The sequence below is a fragment of the Polypterus senegalus genome, chromosome 2 (assembly GCF_016835505.1).
Source record: "Polypterus senegalus isolate Bchr_013 chromosome 2, ASM1683550v1, whole genome shotgun sequence".
In the NCBI taxonomy this organism is placed as follows: Eukaryota; Metazoa; Chordata; class Cladistia; order Polypteriformes; family Polypteridae; genus Polypterus; species Polypterus senegalus.
In genome coordinates, this window is record NC_053155.1 from 190,989,578 (window position 1) to 191,008,242 (window position 18,665).

Here is an 18,665-nt window from a genome sequence, read left to right on the forward strand (position 1 = left end):
TTTCTCTTGCTGTCATTCAACAGAACAGTGTTTTCCTGTCTCCAGTGTGACAAACTCTCCACATTATCCAAGTAAGCCTGCATTACAGTTCAGGCCTACCACAGCTGTGTTATCAGCAGACTTGACAATGATTTAGAGTCTTCTGCAGCCATGTAGTCACACGTGTAGATGGAGTACAGTAGAGGACTCAGAACACAGCCCTGTGGAGTGCCTGTGTTCAGGGTGAGGGAATCACCTGAGGGTTGCCTACCAACACCCTAAAAACCCAAATGGATCATCTCAGACATATCATAAGACCCTCCTGCTATCATTAAACCTGAAGGCATTTTTTATTTGGCAGTTTTGCTAGCATTGTTTTCCACAAAGTGTTGACCTCCTAGATAGGCATAGAATATCTTTTGATGACAGCTCCTTGCAGTTCCTTCTCTGGAAAAAATTCTATTCAGACTATATCACTGAGGCCTTAGAAATACAATACATTACAAGTTCTTTTAGTGAGGACAGTTAATACACCAAACAAGAGCATCTGCTAGCCATTCCCATTGTATACACTACTCATATGGGTCACCCAGGTCTGTCCAGCAGGAATTCAGTATATCTAACTCAGTTCACAACCACGTGGGTGCCCAACTTACAACTCGGCAGTACTCTTTAACAGAATGTCCAGAAACAATTGCTTTAGATCAAATAACATGATCAAAAAATTAACCTGAGACCCAACGTTCACTGGAATCAGGCAGTATGATTAGCAATCTTGCATTCAAACTGTGTTTTTGATGGACAATCCAAGGCTAAACCAAAAATTCAATAATAATTCACCATTCTGATTCAGTGTTCCATGAACTGATGTGTCTGTAATTATCCATGTGAGCAATAATATCTATCAATATGACTACCTAGTTATTCTTTTGGCAAGTTGGTAGTACCTTTTGAAGTTCTGTACCAGCCATGTCTAAGAAGCCTGAATAAGGACAATAGTTCCAAAATGGAAAGACACACAAAAACGTTGCCGACATTTCTTTACGTTGACATAAATCATATCTAGCTTGTGGTTTTTCACCTAGCTAGTGCTTTTTCACCAAATGGCATTGCAGCCAATCCTCACACAGTGGAATGCCAGACCACTCAGAGTAACCTAGATCACTAGAGGTAGCTCTACAAATGGTTAACTATTCATGACATTGCTTTTTCTTTTTTTACCTTGTACCATTACAGCTGTCAAATTCTGCATTACCTTTTATCTGTAGATAATTTTATTAAGGATAATTCAATCTTGACTGCAAGACTCCCAGCACTCTGAAAATTATTCTTGGTGTAATGAGAACATGCATTGAACTTAGTTAAGTCAATTCAAAGGTCACACAGTTCTACCGGTTCAAGGAAAAGAGCCATGTTATATTTCATAAAGATTACAATACTTAGGATTAATAAAGAAGCAGAAGGATAATCTAGATTTGACTAATTTATCAAATCCTTTTTGTACATGGTAAGTAAGAACACAATTGGACAGTCAAAAACAGAGACATGCATTAGGCTTACTTTACTGGACATTGTCAAGGTTTTGCCTTATTAATTAAACCATCAATTTTCATTACCAAATCCACTTAATCCAATTTAAGATCATGGCAGCCAAAGCCCAGCCAGGCAGCTCTGGAAAGAAGGCAGCAATAAACAGAAGTCCAGAACTACACATTGTAACAGAAACACTCAAAGTCATTCATACTGGGCCAGATGAAGTTGGATGAGTAGTGTCCTTGGTGTTATGTTCACCCCAAGAAAAATGAGCCAAAATCCTAGAATTTTTTTTCCAACAAGAAAAAATGTTAGCAAAAGCATGTAAATACAAAAACATCAAAATAAACTCAGTAGATAAGGTATGTCTAGTGTTCACTGCCATACCAATGCAGATTTAGTGCATGTCCCTTGTGTGATATGCTTTCAGAAAGTCAACAACACAGAGAGGACAGCTGAAACGTGTTTCTTTGCATAGTGTTGCTTGCTCATGAGAGGGTAAAATGCCACTGCCTGACCTAACTGATTGACACACCCCTTGTGTTACTGTAGGCTATCATATCGCATGGCTTAGTGACTTTCCAATTTCCCCTTACACGGACATTTACAGCAGTCACATTATGAACAGTGCTTAGGGGTCTTATGTCTTGCTTGTCTTTGTAGTGGATTGCAATTATTTTGCCTTTTTTCACACAGCTACCGTTGCACCACACTGAAACTTCTTCACGGAACCAAATTCACTGGGCATGTCATGTCAGTACGGTTATACAATGCCATATCGTGCATCAATTTTTACTTTCCATATCAATGTCTGATGATCAATTCACTTCAGCCTCATTATCCCTCAATTCAAGCAATGGTTCAGTTTGAGTTCGTTCTAGAACTGCTTTTATTTTTTTCATTTGCTATTGTGTTTTTAGTTAAAGGATCCTCCCCACTCATGAATATTGATAAGTTACCACAGATTGGCAAAACACATATATTTATGATATTTTTGCAGCATGATGTTATTTCATTTACTAGATAGCAACAGAATGTTGCTCCAAGCATTATTCATGCTTAAAATGCAAACCAGATCATTATATGTTACTCGTATCTGATTCATGGTTAATCATACTTGCATAGAATTCTGAGGGCAAGTCACATTCGGGGTAACGCCAAGGAGGTTAATTTAACATCCATCTCATTGTGATAGCAAAAGAAAACTCTCTCTATTATAAAAAAAAATCCTGGGAGAGAAAGACTAGGGAGACCAGACATGATCTTCACGTGAAGATCATGGAAGACACTTAAAAGACCTGCAAGACGAAAGAGATTGGCCACGGAGCGTCTCGCGGGGACCTTAAACATGAGACTTTGTGCCAAGAAAAAAATGCAAAAAAGAAAAAGAATAATCTATGTACAAATTCAGAAAATAAGGTAATCAGCCCAAAGAGTAAAAGACAAAGTAGAATTTCATAAAGACGTTCAAAAACGCTGGTGCTATACACATGCAGAGCAGATTAGAGTTAATGAAAACAGTGGAATTCAAAAGACTCAAAAAAAACGTAGGCGCAAAACACACATGCAGAGCAAGATACAGAATATCAAAGCAGAAAAAAACGAAAGGGTCAAAACAAAGAAAGTAAAGATCGCATTAGCGCAAACAAACAGAAATTATTACTCGGAGAAATAGCGAAAAGGTGAATAGAGATTGAATATATGGACATAGGTGATATGTAATATTGTAAGGTTTTGAAGTTTAAGTCAGAGAATTTCAAAAGCGGGGTTTACCTCACATGCATTTATTGGTTACTTTGCAAAAAAATTCTTAACTGCTGATGATGTAGATCATTTTGTCTGTGCTGAAATTCAAAACAGAGAAACCTATCCTAAATTATGGCACAAAGTCATTAAACACATGTCTCATGGACCTCATTTAAAAGATTCAGCATGTTCAGACTCGAAAGATTCCAAATATTGTTTTTACCGAAGTTCTGAAATAAAATTGAAACTAATGAAATAGAAACAATTCAAAGAAAAAAAAATCTGGAAAACCAAACATGGGGGTTGGCAAGCGAAGCGAGCAGGGGGCAAAGCCCCTAATAGTACAGAAAGAAAAATCCACAGACATGGGGTCAGCATGCAAATTCAGAATAGAACAAGCCTGAGCTGGGAGTAGAACCCAAGACTCCAGCGCTGTGAGATGCAGTGTTAAGCCAAGTGACAGTTTCTAATATACTGAGTAATATTGAAAGCATTATCTATGCAATATATGTCCCACCTATGGTTGGTTTTGGATTGACTCAATGGGTTACAAGTCATCAATATGAACACTATTAATGGGTCAGTCAACACCATGATTCTTAAATGGATTAGGGAGGCTCAGTAAAAGATGGACGTGTTATGGCCATAAATCTACAACTATTTGCACTTAGTATTAGTAATAAAAACCATGGTGTCTTATTTTATTAGATTAAAAGTCATCCTTCTCTGGGCTTTTAAAAGTATTTTCTGGTTGAGGTCTAGTATACAATGCCAGAAATTCCAGTCCACCTAGGATCCAGTGATGTGTATCGATTATGTTTTTTGGGGTCTTTGTTACAGACTGAAGGTTTTGTGTAGCTGCAGGAAACCACACACCACATTGGAGATGAACATCTACTAATAGAGAATAGACAAACAATAATTAAATGGGAACTATTGTAAATAAGCATTTGTTATTTTAGAATATAACACACACTTAATGCACAACAGCTTTCAGTTGTATTGTAAACCATGTAAAAATAAAGTCACATTTCTGCCAGATGCATGGAACAAATGCATGGCTGGTGCCAAGAAACACAAGGGAAGAGTTAATTAAATACAAGGGGAAGAAACAATGAACAATTCAGCAAATATTCCCGTAAGACCAGAACATATTTACTACAGACCCATCAAGGAACCTAAGGAATGAATGAGTAGACCTTTAAAATATGTGCTCTCTGAGTCCATTTTCTGACCTGCTTAATTTAGTCCATTGTTCTAGAGGGGCAGAGTAAATCGCAGCAGCATCAGGCACATTGCAGGAATCAATCCCATCTGCAAATAACATTTTTTTTGTAAGGTTCATGCCAAAGGGCAAGTGAAGACAAGCAGCAGTTCCTGAGACGTGACAATCGAATCAGCTGAATACAATGACCTTTTCAGTCAGATGGAAAGGGTTATTTTGTGTACAGACTCACAGATCCTTTTGCTTTAATGACAGCCTTGAGTCTGTTGGGATACTTCTCTATCAGCTTTGCACATCTAGATTGAGCAATATTTGCTCACTCTTCTTTACAGAACTGTTCAAGTTCGGTCAAATTGGATGGTGAGCGTTGATGGACTGCTATCTTCAAATCTTTCCATAGATTTTCAGCGACATTTAGGTCTGGGCTCTGACTGGGCCATACGAGGACATTCACTTTTTTCTCCTCCGACCACTGTGTGGTCAATTTTGCTGTGGGCTTCCGGTCGTTGTCGTGTTGAAAGGTGAACATTCATCCCATTTTCAACTTTCTGGCAGAGGGTAGCAGGTTTTCCTCAAGAGTATTTTGCCCCATCCATTTTTCCTTCTATCCTAATGAGAGCCCTGGACACGGCGGGAGAGAAACACCCCCACAACAGGATGCTGCCACCTCCATGCTTTACTGTAGGTATGGTGTGTTGTGGATGGTGAGTTGCATTGGATTTCCACCAGGTGTACCGTTTGGTATTGAGGCCAAATAGTTTGATTTTGGTCTTATCTGACCATAAGACCTTTTTCCACTTGGCATCAGAATCTTCAAGGTGCATTCTGGCAAAGCTCAAACGAGCCTTAATGTGTCCCTTCTTGAGAAGTGGCTTTTTCCTTGCGACTCTCCCGAACAAGCCACAATTGTGGAGTGCTTCTGAAATTGTTGTCACATGCACACAATGACCACTCTTTGCCATAAAATCCTGTAACTCCTTCAAAGTGGCCATTGGCGTCTTGGTAGCCTCTCTTACCAATTTCCACCTTGCTTTTCCATCCAGTTTGGAGGGACGGCTGGATCCAAGGAGGGTCTTAGTAGTACCAAGCGCTTGCCTCTTCTTTATTATGGACTTTACTGGGCTCCTTGGGATTGATAAAGCCTTTGAGATTTTTTTGTAACCATCTCCTGCCTTATGTCTATCCACAACTCTATTCCTGAGATCTTTTGAAAGTGGCTTGCCACCCATAGCCACTTGTTTGCTGTCAGTTGCACTACCAAGCAAGGGAATGAATGCTCCAGGAACATCTTCACTAATCACACTGATTACAGTTGATCATAGGTGGAAGCCAGTAACCATGGTCTGCAATGGAAATGGTGGGCACTTACACCTGATTGAGTTTACAAATATTGTTTAAGAAGGAGGTGATACTTTATTAATCTCAGTATTTCTTGTTTTTTATTTTTTTAAAAGTCTTCTGAACTGTTGCTGTGATAACTTTCACTTGGATGTTATAGATTGCATTGAGTAAGTAAAGCTGGAAAAAATGTTGGTTTGTGTGTTTTCATTTAAGGTTATAAAGCAATAAAAAGGGAATATTTCAAAGGGGGTGATTCTTTTCTATGCCCACTGTATGTTTGGGAAGACAGTCAGTCCATCACACTGCACATTCTTACACACGTTCACACAGCAATCATTTAGTTGTACCAACTAATGCCCGTCTATGAGATCTAAGAGAAAATTTATAAATTAATCATTACCACTATGAAAAACAGTAGCTTTCGATTAATTACATTACTTTAACTGTTAAACCACTTAAAAGAAAATCAGAAAAAAATAAATATTAATTATTGTATGCTGTATTATTTTATTTTCATGGTTACAAATATATTAAGGTTCAAATCTGAAAAGATACATAATAAAAATATACATTTATATAGTACAGTAAATGTTTTTGATAATTTCAAACATGTATAAAGCAGCAAAATGAAAACGTCAACTAAACATTTTGTCAATGCTACAATTTTCCAAATGCTGTGAAAAGGACAGCACTTGTGGTCTACCTCTGACAGACCCAAGTTATAAATACTCTGAACCACAGAAACATGTTGGCTGAAGTGCCACTTTACAAAGCATGGCTACCACAGCCACAGCCAAGACTCCCAAGATTTACTAAGACAGTGATTTGTAGGGGAGTGTAATGCACTGCTTTATTTACTTTTAGTTCTACATGAAACTACAAATTCTACTTTGTCATTCATTTTACGAGATACTGCTTGCTTGCATGGTACAGTATTTGTTTACCTCTTCAGGTCCAATGCCAAATGACAGGTATCAGTATGAAGCAGGGAAAATGAAATGCTTTACCATTCAGAAAACAAAGCTATTATAAGTACTGTAATGCTAAAATATAATAAGGTGAAGACTCTTTAAAGCAATATTTAATCTTTGGATAAATTTTCTAATATCACAGACAATTTTACATTTAAGATCAGGAATAATAATTTATTAAAAATGTTTAATAAAGTCAATACCTAAACTACTGAATCTTTGAAAGTTTATAGAAGTGGTGTCTTGCGTTGCAAGTCAAGATATTGACACCCAAACAGCAACTCATAATGGAAGTTACATTTTATTTATATATTAAAGCTATGGCTAAATTGAGGTTCCTCTGAAAAGTATTCTTCATATGATGACATCCATTTACTGAACTCACTTAGGTTAACTCAATGAGCACAGGGTGTCATTGGGCTCAAAGCAGTAATCTATTCTGGGATGGGCACCCATGCACAACCCACATTCGCTCATACCGTGCCAGTTCGGAGTCATCAATTAAATTGACACACTTCCATTATATGGCCAAAAGTATGTGGACACCCCTACAAATTATTGAGTTGTTTCCGCGGCACCTATTGTTAACCAGTGCATAAAATCAAGCACATTGCTATGCAATCTCCATTGACAAGCATTGGCAGTAGAATGGGTTGTACTGAACAATCACCTATAAGTGCTATTATTGTGAAGTAGAAGAATCTAGAAGCAACAACAACTCAGCCACAAAGTGCAGTACATAGTAAAAAAAAAAAAAACAGAGCAGTGTCACCAACTGCTGAAGAGCATAGCATGTACAAATCAGCTATACACTGTTTTAGCACTAACAACAGAGTTCCAACCTACCTCTGGACAAACATCAGTACAAGAACTGTGCGCCAGGAGCTTCATGAAATGGGGATCCATAGCTGAGAAGCTGCACACAATCCTAATATCACTATGTACAAAGCTAAGTGTTGGCTGAAGTGGTGTAAAGCACAACTCAATTGGACTCTGGAGCAGTGAAAATGTAATCTCTGGAGTGATCCCCATGCTTTACTATCTGGCAGTCTAATGAATGAATCTGGGTTTGGTGGATGCCAGAAGAATGCTACCTTCCAGACTGCATAATGCCTATTGTAAATGCTTGGTGGAGGATGGACAATGGACTAGGATTTTTTCAGGGCTTGGGCTAGAGGTCTTGGATCCAGCAAGGGGTACTTTTAATGCTACAGTATGCAAAGACATTTTAGACACAATTGTGAATTTCATGTTTGTGGCAACAGTTTGGGGGACATTCTTTTCTGTTCTAGCATGACTGTGCTCCTGTGCACAAATCCTGGTCCAAGAAGACATGGTTTGACGAGTCTGGTGTGGAGGAACTCTGTTGCCTTATTTGGAGCCCTGATCTCAACACCACGGGATGAAATGAAACACTAGTTGTGAGCCAGATTTTCTTTTCCAACATCAGTACCTGACTTTACAAATGTATTTTTCTCTGAATGGACACCAATTCCCACAGACACACTCCAGAATTTATGAAAAAACCTTTCCAGAAGAATGGAGACTGTTATAGCACAAAGCAGGGAAAACAAAATGAATGCCCTTGGTTTTGGAATAGGATGTCCAACTAACTCATATACTGTAGGTGTGATGGTCAGGGATCCACAAAGCTTTGGCCATATATTGTTTTCTTTCATATAAAGGAGAAAATCTGCCCAGACACTCACTAGGCCAAGATTCAATTCCAAGCATACTGGCGCAGTGAAACAGAAATATCTACTGTGCTACCTGTAGACAAACTTTTTAAACCATAATTTATAAAATTGAGAAAAATTGTATATGTCTGTCACTGGCATTATAGTTATAATTTTGTGAAAAGGAACATTAAAAAAAATCACCTTAATCAAAATCACCTCATTAGAAACAGATTTAAAAAAAAAAAAAAAGATTTTCATACAAAATATGTTTCCTTGTTCATTCACATAAAATGTTTTCTACTTTATATGGTGCAAATGCTAATGCAACAACTGAATTTCTGTTTTATATTAATGTTTCATTAAATGAAACATTTTACAATATTTTTCATCTTAAATTCTTTTTCCGCTATCCAAATGTTAGTGTATGACTTTTATAGCTATTTATAGGAAGTGTTATAGCAAACGAAACATAAAACTGTTTTAGAGCAACAAAAAGCAAACCACATTTCCAATTGTCATAATTGTTTCTTTCTTCCAGGGTATATTTTTCAATAATATTTGAATATTAAATAATACTTATTTGATATGATATTTTGCTAATGTAGATAATCACTCAACAACAACATGCTGTATCTTCTCTTGCTTTGAAAAAGTGAGATATTTATCTATCATTCATAATTTCTGATTCTTCACTATCTAACACTTCCTTCACCTACTCATGACAGCTGTTTTTACCTTAACTCATGAACTACATACCTTAAGTTTTCAGTGAAAGATTCTTTCTCCTCTCACTGCCCAGTTAATTTCGTTCTAGCACAGAGAGGGTCAGCAACTTTGTCATTTTGTATTAGACTAATTAGAGAAAAATAATTATATCATTTCATGTTATATTATGTAAACATTCATAAAAATATTTTTTTAGGATTATAAAATCTTTTATATATGTCAAAATACAGAAATAAATATATAAATATATGACAGACACTGAAAGTAATGGAAATCAATTAGAGAGGATAACAGTTCCCTATTTTTTAATCAAAACAGCACACACTTTAGCTAATAGGGGCAAAGCAATTAAAGAGGCACTTTACAATACTTTTATTGAGATAATTTTGACTTTAGTAAGGCAAGCAAATCTTTATAACTTTAATTATTTAATTGTCATAGCAGTAAACTATACTACTTGTAAACTGTGTGCAAGATTCAATTTTGAGATGGAGAGAAGGTTGCTTATCATGTAGAATAATACCAACAATAATCCACTTTATTTCTGATTGTGTAGTTTGTACTGTATGTATGAAATTAAAGTGCATCCAGTGCTTTAATTGTTTCTCCGTTTTACCACAAACATCTGTAATTTACACAGTGAAGCAGAGGAGTGAAAATTTTAAACAGTATTTAAATTTTGTAGTAAAATATACTGTTTAAAAAATAACTTATGGTACATTATTTGTAGTCATTATCAAGCCAAGTTCAGTTTCCCTGTTACCACTGCAATAGCAGCTTCAAAAAGAAAAAAATAAATAATATATATATATATGTATATATACACACACAATCCACATAATTTATATATATATATAAATATATATATATATATATATATATATACAGTTATTTAAATCAAACTTCATTAAGTATTTTGATTTCCTTTCTATTCATTCCTTTGAATGTTAATTTACACACCTACTGAAATACCTTCCTTGAATTTAGTTAACAATAATAAAAATAATTTTTATCCATGAAAATATTACATGGACTACTTCAAGAAAAAGTGATGTATAAATGTTTGGCACTTTTGAAGAGCACCACAAATCACTGTTCATCAGGCTCATAAAATAAAATAGAATATGGGTAATACAAATGTATCCATTCCCAGTGCACAGTGACACTTCTGTATTACCTTGTTCTAAGAAACTCAAGCCAACATTTATCACAACATAGGCCGATGTTACATTTTTCACAGTATAATGCAAGTGGAGGAATGGGATTTCTTATCTTGAGAAACTGGGTTATGCTCAGTACTGTCCGACTCTGTAGAGTCTTTATTTTTACTGGAGAAATTATCATTCATGGTTTTACCATCAACTTGACTAGATGTGTTAAATTTTGGTTGTTCATTCTGTTGACCGTCTTCCATATTCAATTTGTTTCTTTTATCTGACGTTTTGTTTTCCATGGATGACTTCCTTCTGAATAGGGAATTCTACAGATAAAGAAAAACTTAGGTAAGGAAAAAAAATTACAGGTTTTTTAATAGGCTTGCACATGATATAACATTACCATAAAAATCCATTTTATGTTTGATGGCAATTACAAATTGACATCATAATAGATGGCCTGGATTTGAAGGTTGATCAGTCATGTTATGAACCAGCTTACTGCCTTCTATAACATACTCACTAGGACCAAAGATTATTCTGGGAGCAAGACAGCAAGCAGTAATATGGCAGAGGAAACCAGAACACTCAGGGAAAACCTATGTAAACTCTAAACAGGGAAGGTGGGAAATTAACCAGTATCCCTGAAACTATGTATAATGTAACAGTGCTAAAGGTTATTTTTGAATGCACTACCTCCTTAAACTGACAGTAAACAGACAAAAAAAAAAAACACAGACATCTTTTATAAAAAAAAATAGGTAGGAAATTTCACAGGTTAATGTTAAAGAAAGCACTATTTGATGCATTATTAGCTGTGGATGAGTTAAAGCACAATGCGTCTTTTATACAGATACGTGACAGGAAAGAGGATGTGTAAGCCTTCCTTCAGAATCAGTGTAAAAAAATTATTATTTTTAGAATATTAAAACAAGAGAACAACAAAAGGCCATTCAGTCCATCATAGGATGTCAATCTCTATTCAACTATCTCTTGAAAAGTAATATCAAGTTTTGCTAGTCCCCGAAGTACTACTGTCTGCCACAAAAATTGTAAAGTTTCAACTCCTTTAACTTTCTTCATTAGAACATTTTGTTTAAGGAAGTTTATTAGTGCATAGGTTAATGAAGAATTTATCAGATATATTTGATAAGAGGTAATATTCTGCTGCTTATGTAAGATTATGCAACATTAACACTATATCATATAATTTATAGGGAATTGAACATCTCATGTGCCATTCTTTTGTAAAATGCAGAACAAAACATCAATATTGTAGATGTGGCCTTACTATAGTGTTAGTCCATAGATTAACGATAACCCTTGTTTACCTATACAGTGGTGTGAAAAACTATTTGCCCCCTTCCTGATTTCTTATTCTTTTGCATGTTTGTCACACAAAATGTTTCTGATCATCAAACACATTTAACCATTACTCAAATATAACACAAGTAAACACAAAATGCAGTTTTTAAATGATGTTTTTTATTATTTAGGGAGAAAAAAAATCCAAGCCTACATGGCCCTGTGTGAAAAAGTAATTGCCCCCTGAACCTAATAACTGGTTGGGCCACCCTTAGCAGCAATAACTGCAATCAAGCGTTTGCGATAACTTGCAGAGTCTTTTACAGCGCTCTGGAGGAATTTTGGCCCACTCAACTTTGCAGAATTGTTGTAATTCAGCTTTATTTGAGGGTTTTCTAGCATGAACTGCCTTTTTAAGGTCATGCCATAGCATCTCAATTGGATTCAGGTCAGGACTTTGACTAGGCAACTCCAAAGTCTTCATTTTGTTTTTCTTCAGCCATTCAGAGGTGGATTTGCTGGTGTGTTTTGTGTCATTATCCTGTTGCAGCACCCAAGATCGCTTCAGCGATTGAGTTGACGAACAGATGGCCGGACATTCTCCTTCAGGATTTTTTTGTAGACACTTGAATTCATGGTTCTATCTATCACAGCAAGCCTTCCAGGTCCTGAAGCAGCAAAACAACCCCAGACCATCACACTACCACCACCATATTTTACTGTTGGTATGATGTTCTTTTTCTGAAATGCTGTGTTCCTTTTACGCCAGATGTAACGGGACATTTGCCTTCCAAAAAGTTCAACTTTTGTCTCATCAGTCCACAAGGTATTTTCCCAAAAGTCTTGGCAATCATTGAGATGTTTCTTAGCAAAATTGAGACGAGCCCTAATGTTCTTTTTGCTTAACAGTGGTTTGCGTCTTGGAAATCTGCCATGCAGGCCGTTTTTGCCCAGTCTCTTTCTTATGGTGGAGTCGTGAACACTGACCTTAATTGAGGCAAGTGAGACCTGCAGTTCTTTAGACATTGTCCTGGGGTCTTTTGTGACCTCTCGGATGAGTCGTCTCTGCGCTCTTGGGGTAATTTTGGTCGGCCGGCCACTCCTGGGAAGGTTCACCACTGTTCCATGTTTTTGCCATTTGTGGATAATGGCTCTCACTGTGGTTCGCTGGAGTCCCAAAGCTTTAGAAATGGCTTTATAACCTTTACCAGACTGATAGATCTCAATTACTTCTGTTCTCATTTGTTCCTGAATTTCTTTGGATCTTGGCATGATGTCTAGCTTTTGAGGTGCTTTTGGTCTACTTCTCTGTGTCAGGCAGCTCCTATTTAAGTGATTTCTTGATTGAAACAGGTGTGGCAGTAATCAGGCCTGGGGGTGGCTACGGAAATTGAACTCAGGTGTGAAACACCACAGTTAGGTTCTTTTTTAACAAGGGGGCAATTAATTTTTCACACAGGGCCATGTAGGTTTGGATTTTTTTTCTCCCTAAATAATAAAAAACATCATTTAAAAACTGCATTTTGTGTTTACTTGTGTTATATTTGAGTAATGGTTAAATGTGTTTGATGATCAGAAACATTTTGTGTAACAAACATGCAAAAGAATAAGAAATCAGGAAGGGGGCAAATAGTTTTTCATACCACTGTACAGTAATTTAGGCAGTGTGCTCTATAACACATCATCTGATTAAATCTTCTGGGTATTTTGTCTGGCAGTGAACAGTGACAAATCCAATGGAAGTCTAAAATCTATTACATTCAGTGTACTTTCTAGGTGTAACCTCCAATTGCACAAATACATTAAACACAGGAATATTTTTTCTTTCATGAACAACTTAACATATGTTTGCATTAAACCTTCATACAGTCATATGAAAAAGTTTGGGAACCCCTCCTAATTCTTTTAATTTTTGCTTATCATTGGCTGAGCTTTCAAAGTAGCATCTTCCTTTTAATATATGGCATGCCTTATGGAAATAGTAGTATTTCAGCAGTGACAATAAGTTTATTGGATTAACAGAAAATATGCAATATGCATTATAACAAAATTAGATAGGTGCAAAAATTTGAGCACCCAAACAGAGATATTGCTTAGTTGAGCCTCCTTTTTAAAATATAACAGCCTCTAGATGCCTTCTATAGCCTTTGATGAGTGTCTGGATTCCGGATGGTGGTATTTTTGACCATTCTTCCATACAAAATCACTCCAGTTCAGTTAAATTTGATGGCTGCCGAGCATGGACAGCCTGCTTCAAATCATCCCATAGATTTTCGATGATATTCAAGTCAGGGGACTGTGACACACATTCCGGAACATTGTACTTCTCCCTCTGCATGAATGAGTTTGTAGATTTCGAACTGTGTTTTGGACCATTGTCTTGTTGGAATGTCCAACCCCTGTGTAACTTCAACTTTGTGACTCATTCTTGAACCTTATCCTGAAGAATTTGTTGATATTGGGTTGAATTCATCCGACCCTCGACTTTTAACAAGGGCCCCAGTCCCTAAACTAGCCACACAGCCCCACAGCATGATGGAATCTCCCCCAAATTTGACAGTAGGTAGCAGGTGTTTTTCTTGGAATGTGGTGTTCTTCTTCCACCATTTTCTTATGACCAAATAACTCAATTTTTGTCTCATCAGTCCAAACCACTGTGTTCCAAAATGAATCTGGCTTGTCTAAATGAGTATTTGCATACAAAAAGCGACTCTGTTTGTGGCATAAGTGCAGAAATGTTTGTGGCATAAGTGCAGAAAGGGCTACTTTCTCATCACCCTGCCATACAGATGTTCTTTGTGCAAACAGCGCTGAATTGTAGAACGATGTACAGACACACCTCTGCAGCAAGATGTTCTTGCAGGTCTTTGGAGGGTTAGGGTTGTCTGTAACCATTCTCACAATTGTGCGCATATGCCACTCCTGCATTTTTCTTGGCCAGCCAGATCTGGGTTTAACAGCAACTGTGTCTGTGGCCTAGCATTTCCTGATTACATTCCTTGCAGTGGAAACTGACAGTTTAAACCTCTGAGATAGCTTTTTGTATCCTTCCCCTAAGCCATGATACTGAACAATCTTTGTTTTCACATCTTTTAAGAGTTGCTTTGAGGATCCCATGCTGTCACTCTTCAGAGGAGAGTCAAAGGGAAGCACAACTTGCAATTGACCACCTTAAATACCTTTTCTCATGATTGGACACACCTGTCTATGAAGTTCAAGGCTTAACGAGCTAATCCAACCAATTTGGTGTTGCAACTAATCAGTACTGAGCAGTTACATGCATTCAAATCAGCAAAATTACAAGGGTACCCAAATTTCTACACAGCTAGTTTTTCACATTTGATTTAATTCCATACAACTAAATACTGCCTCACTAAAAATCTTTGTTCAGAAAACACACCAATACTCAGATGTTCCTAGGAAATGAAACACATACCACTATTATCTTTTTTGTTGAAAGTAGAGTAAATTATAATGCAGGCTGAGAGGGGTTCCCAAACTTTTTCATATGACTGTATTTGCGCAAGACTGAATTTTTTGACTACATGTGCACCAATTTAACATTTTCTACCATTATTCCAGCTGCATTGTTTAATCTTGATATGCAGTAGTTCTTTTTCTCTACACATTTTTACACACTGTTAAAGTAGGTGCAACTAAACATGGCTGAAGATAACTTTCCCATACAGGAAGGTAATGGAGTTCTTTTCAACACAAAACCTCCCGTCTTTGTTAAGCAATAGGGGGCCAATCTGACTACTTTAACATAGTGCAAGTATAAACACTGACACTCATGTTCTTTCCCTTCTTTTCTTCTGGCTTTGGCAGAAAACTACTCAATTAAAATGCAAAAGCCAAAATACCTAAGATGATTTTCTTCTAGTAGGGAATATAAACTACTATTTGAGCTGTAAGCCATGTAATTCAATTTAAATGAAGTGTATGAATTAATGGTGTTTTTATATAGCAGGTAAATTATCATTTTCACCTCTTTCCAGGAGCACCTGCATGCCATAACTCTCCAGGGCAGCCCTGCTATCTGAAAGCTCACAGATGCTGTCACTGACTTCCCATTCTTCCTTGCTAGCAGGCAGATGCTCTAACTACACAGACCACAGCACAAGAAGTGGGATGCTGAGGGTGATGAACATTAGGTGATCAGTTATATTATAAAAAATAATTAAAAATAATTTATAGGCAATTTGAGTAACACCAGTGCTTACTGGTTAAAATAGCAGGGTGAGAGCAAAGAGTTATGTTTTAGATAGTTTAACAGAATACATACTGTACATTTGAAAAAGAGTCAATCATGACACTATAAATAACAATACTGACACTACATTTACTGGCCAGAAATACATTTCAGATTTATTTTTTACTACATTTTTTTTTTCTTAAAAAAGGGCAAAATAGCAGAGAAAGTCACAACATGTATATCTAGGACCAGCACAGTAAATAATTTTGTAAAATAGCAGGCTACCTGCACATATACAGGTTCCTTGAAATCATTACCAGTTTCAAGCATATATTTAAGTAAAACATCGGTTTTATATTATTTTTCAGCAACTGTGCAGCATACTTTCCATATTAAACCTGGGGACCAAAGTTTGCTTTTGCATGTAATCCTTAACAGCTGTTCTTATTTTGGATTGCTGCTAAAATCTATAACCCATCTATAAGGAATTTTACATGTTTTTTGGGACTGAAAAAAATGGAGTCATTTAGTGAATTTATATTGTAACACACCCCAGCCAACAATGAATGATGCAGCAGGCTGGTCTTTTGCACATACTGTAAACCCAAGTGCAGCCACTACTGCAGTTCCCACTGTTATGGCCACAGGAGAAATGTGCCATCTACTCATGCTCTAATCACACCAGAAGCTCTTGTATTCTCTCGTTCCCCCCATAGATCCATTACTATTCCCAGTTTTTTCCACTATCCTTGAAATCTTCCAGCTCAGCCTATATAATTGCATACCAAGATCCCTTTCTATACACCCACTGACATCATCTATGAGCACTTGATTAAACATCTGTTCTGTTCCTGCTTAGTTTACTATTAATTATTTTTAAAGACATTTTTTCCTTAACACGTCCTTGTAAAGGAGTTGCTTATTTCATAGAATTCTTTCTGTGACTTATTTATGTAAAATATAATACTGTAAGTCAGTAGGCTCATTATACTGTATGCTCATTATTTATGTTGTCAGCTATTAGTTAAAACAAGAAATGATGTCACAAACTTAATTTTTCATGGCAACACCCCATTCCTTAAAATATTTTCCAATGTTTCTGCCATAGACATGTAAATTAAGAACCCATTTTTCCCTACCCATCCATACATTGCTTAAAGTACAATTTGTAGTGCTGCTGCCTTGCTACAAGGAGAACAGGGTTCAAGTCTACGTGTAGTCTGCATATTCTTCCCATGTCTGTATGGGTCTCCTTTAGGTACCTAATTTTTCTCCCCAAGTCCACAGAGCAACAAATTAGGTGTATTAGCAATGCTATATTGGCCCTGATAGGTGTGTGTGTGTGTGTGTGTGTGTGTGTGTGTGTGTGCGTTTACCCGGCAATGGGTTGGCACACTGTCTGGGGAATGTTCCTGGCTTACACCCAATGCTTGCTGGGGCAGGGTCCAGTTTTCCCAGAACCCTGCAATGGATAAACAGGTTTAGAATAAGGGCAGATGTCTCAATTTCCAGTATTATCTTTGATAATATCTGTCGGTAATCTTCAAATTTATTCACTGGCATTAACAGAAAGTAACTTTAGGTCCCAATCTATTCCTTAAAGTCAACTGGACATATCATAGCATAGTTTATTATAAATTCATACAATAATAATGTCACTCTTTTTCAGAAACCTATTTGGCAAAAACATATAAGCTTATTTTACAATGTTTGCCTGTTTTTCTGTCTGCCATTAGATATTAGATTTAGTGAACAATGCCTTGCACAGATACAAAAGTGAATGCAGCAGTCACCACCCATCTTGAGAGAAATTTTGCAAATCTGAGCTAATACCACTGCCTCCATTTTCCATTCCAGTTAAGGAGTTAAGTGCTAAGCTGAAGAGTAGAACTGACAAGTTAGTCTTCCTTGAAGTTGTACTAGTTCTGCATGCAACCACAGGTAAAAATGACAAAATCAACATTTTCAATGTGTGTCTCAGATTTTAATGTAGGGTCATAGGTTTATGGGACATTGGGACACTTTCTGAAACAGATGAGACCAGTGCTGCTGTAATGGTAACCAGAGGGGCCCTGGTGTATTGAACAGATATAAGATTAGGTTAGCCAATTGTTTAAACTATGGAATGGAGAAGTTTAGGACAGGCCAGGTTAGTAACTTCATGAGAAAGTAGTATTAATACAAATACAAAAGGTACATTAGAAATTACTATTAATTAATAAGCAGAAATAAAATGTGTTATACATTACTTATTTCTTGACTTAATACTAGAAGCATCAAAAGTAAAAAAAACTAGTTGGTTATGTCTGAAGATGATACCAAACAAGGTGAAATGGCAGAAAATTTATAATCAGCCTAATCATTACAGGTGTACAGAATTCAGACTTGGACAAATCTGTGGCAGATACACAATGTGAGATTTGAAAATTAAAAGCACCTTATACAAAGGACCAATAAGTTGTACTGGACTTTTCAATTTCTACATCTAGACAATGCACAGAAGTGGTTAAGAAGGCTAATAGGATTTTATGTTACATAACCTGATGTGTGCAGTACAAGTCAAGGCAGGTTATGCTTATGCTATATAACACACCACTGAGACCTCAACTGCAGGATTGTGTGCAGTTTTTGTCTCCGTATTACAAATATAACATAGCAATGCTAGTAAAAGTTCAGAAAATAGCAACTAGGCTGATTCAGAGACTGCAGAATAGGGTCTGAGCTACGACAAACGACTAAACCTTTTTAGTTTAAACAAACTAAAAACCTTTAAGATGACATAATGGAAGTGTTTAACACTGTAGAGAGTTA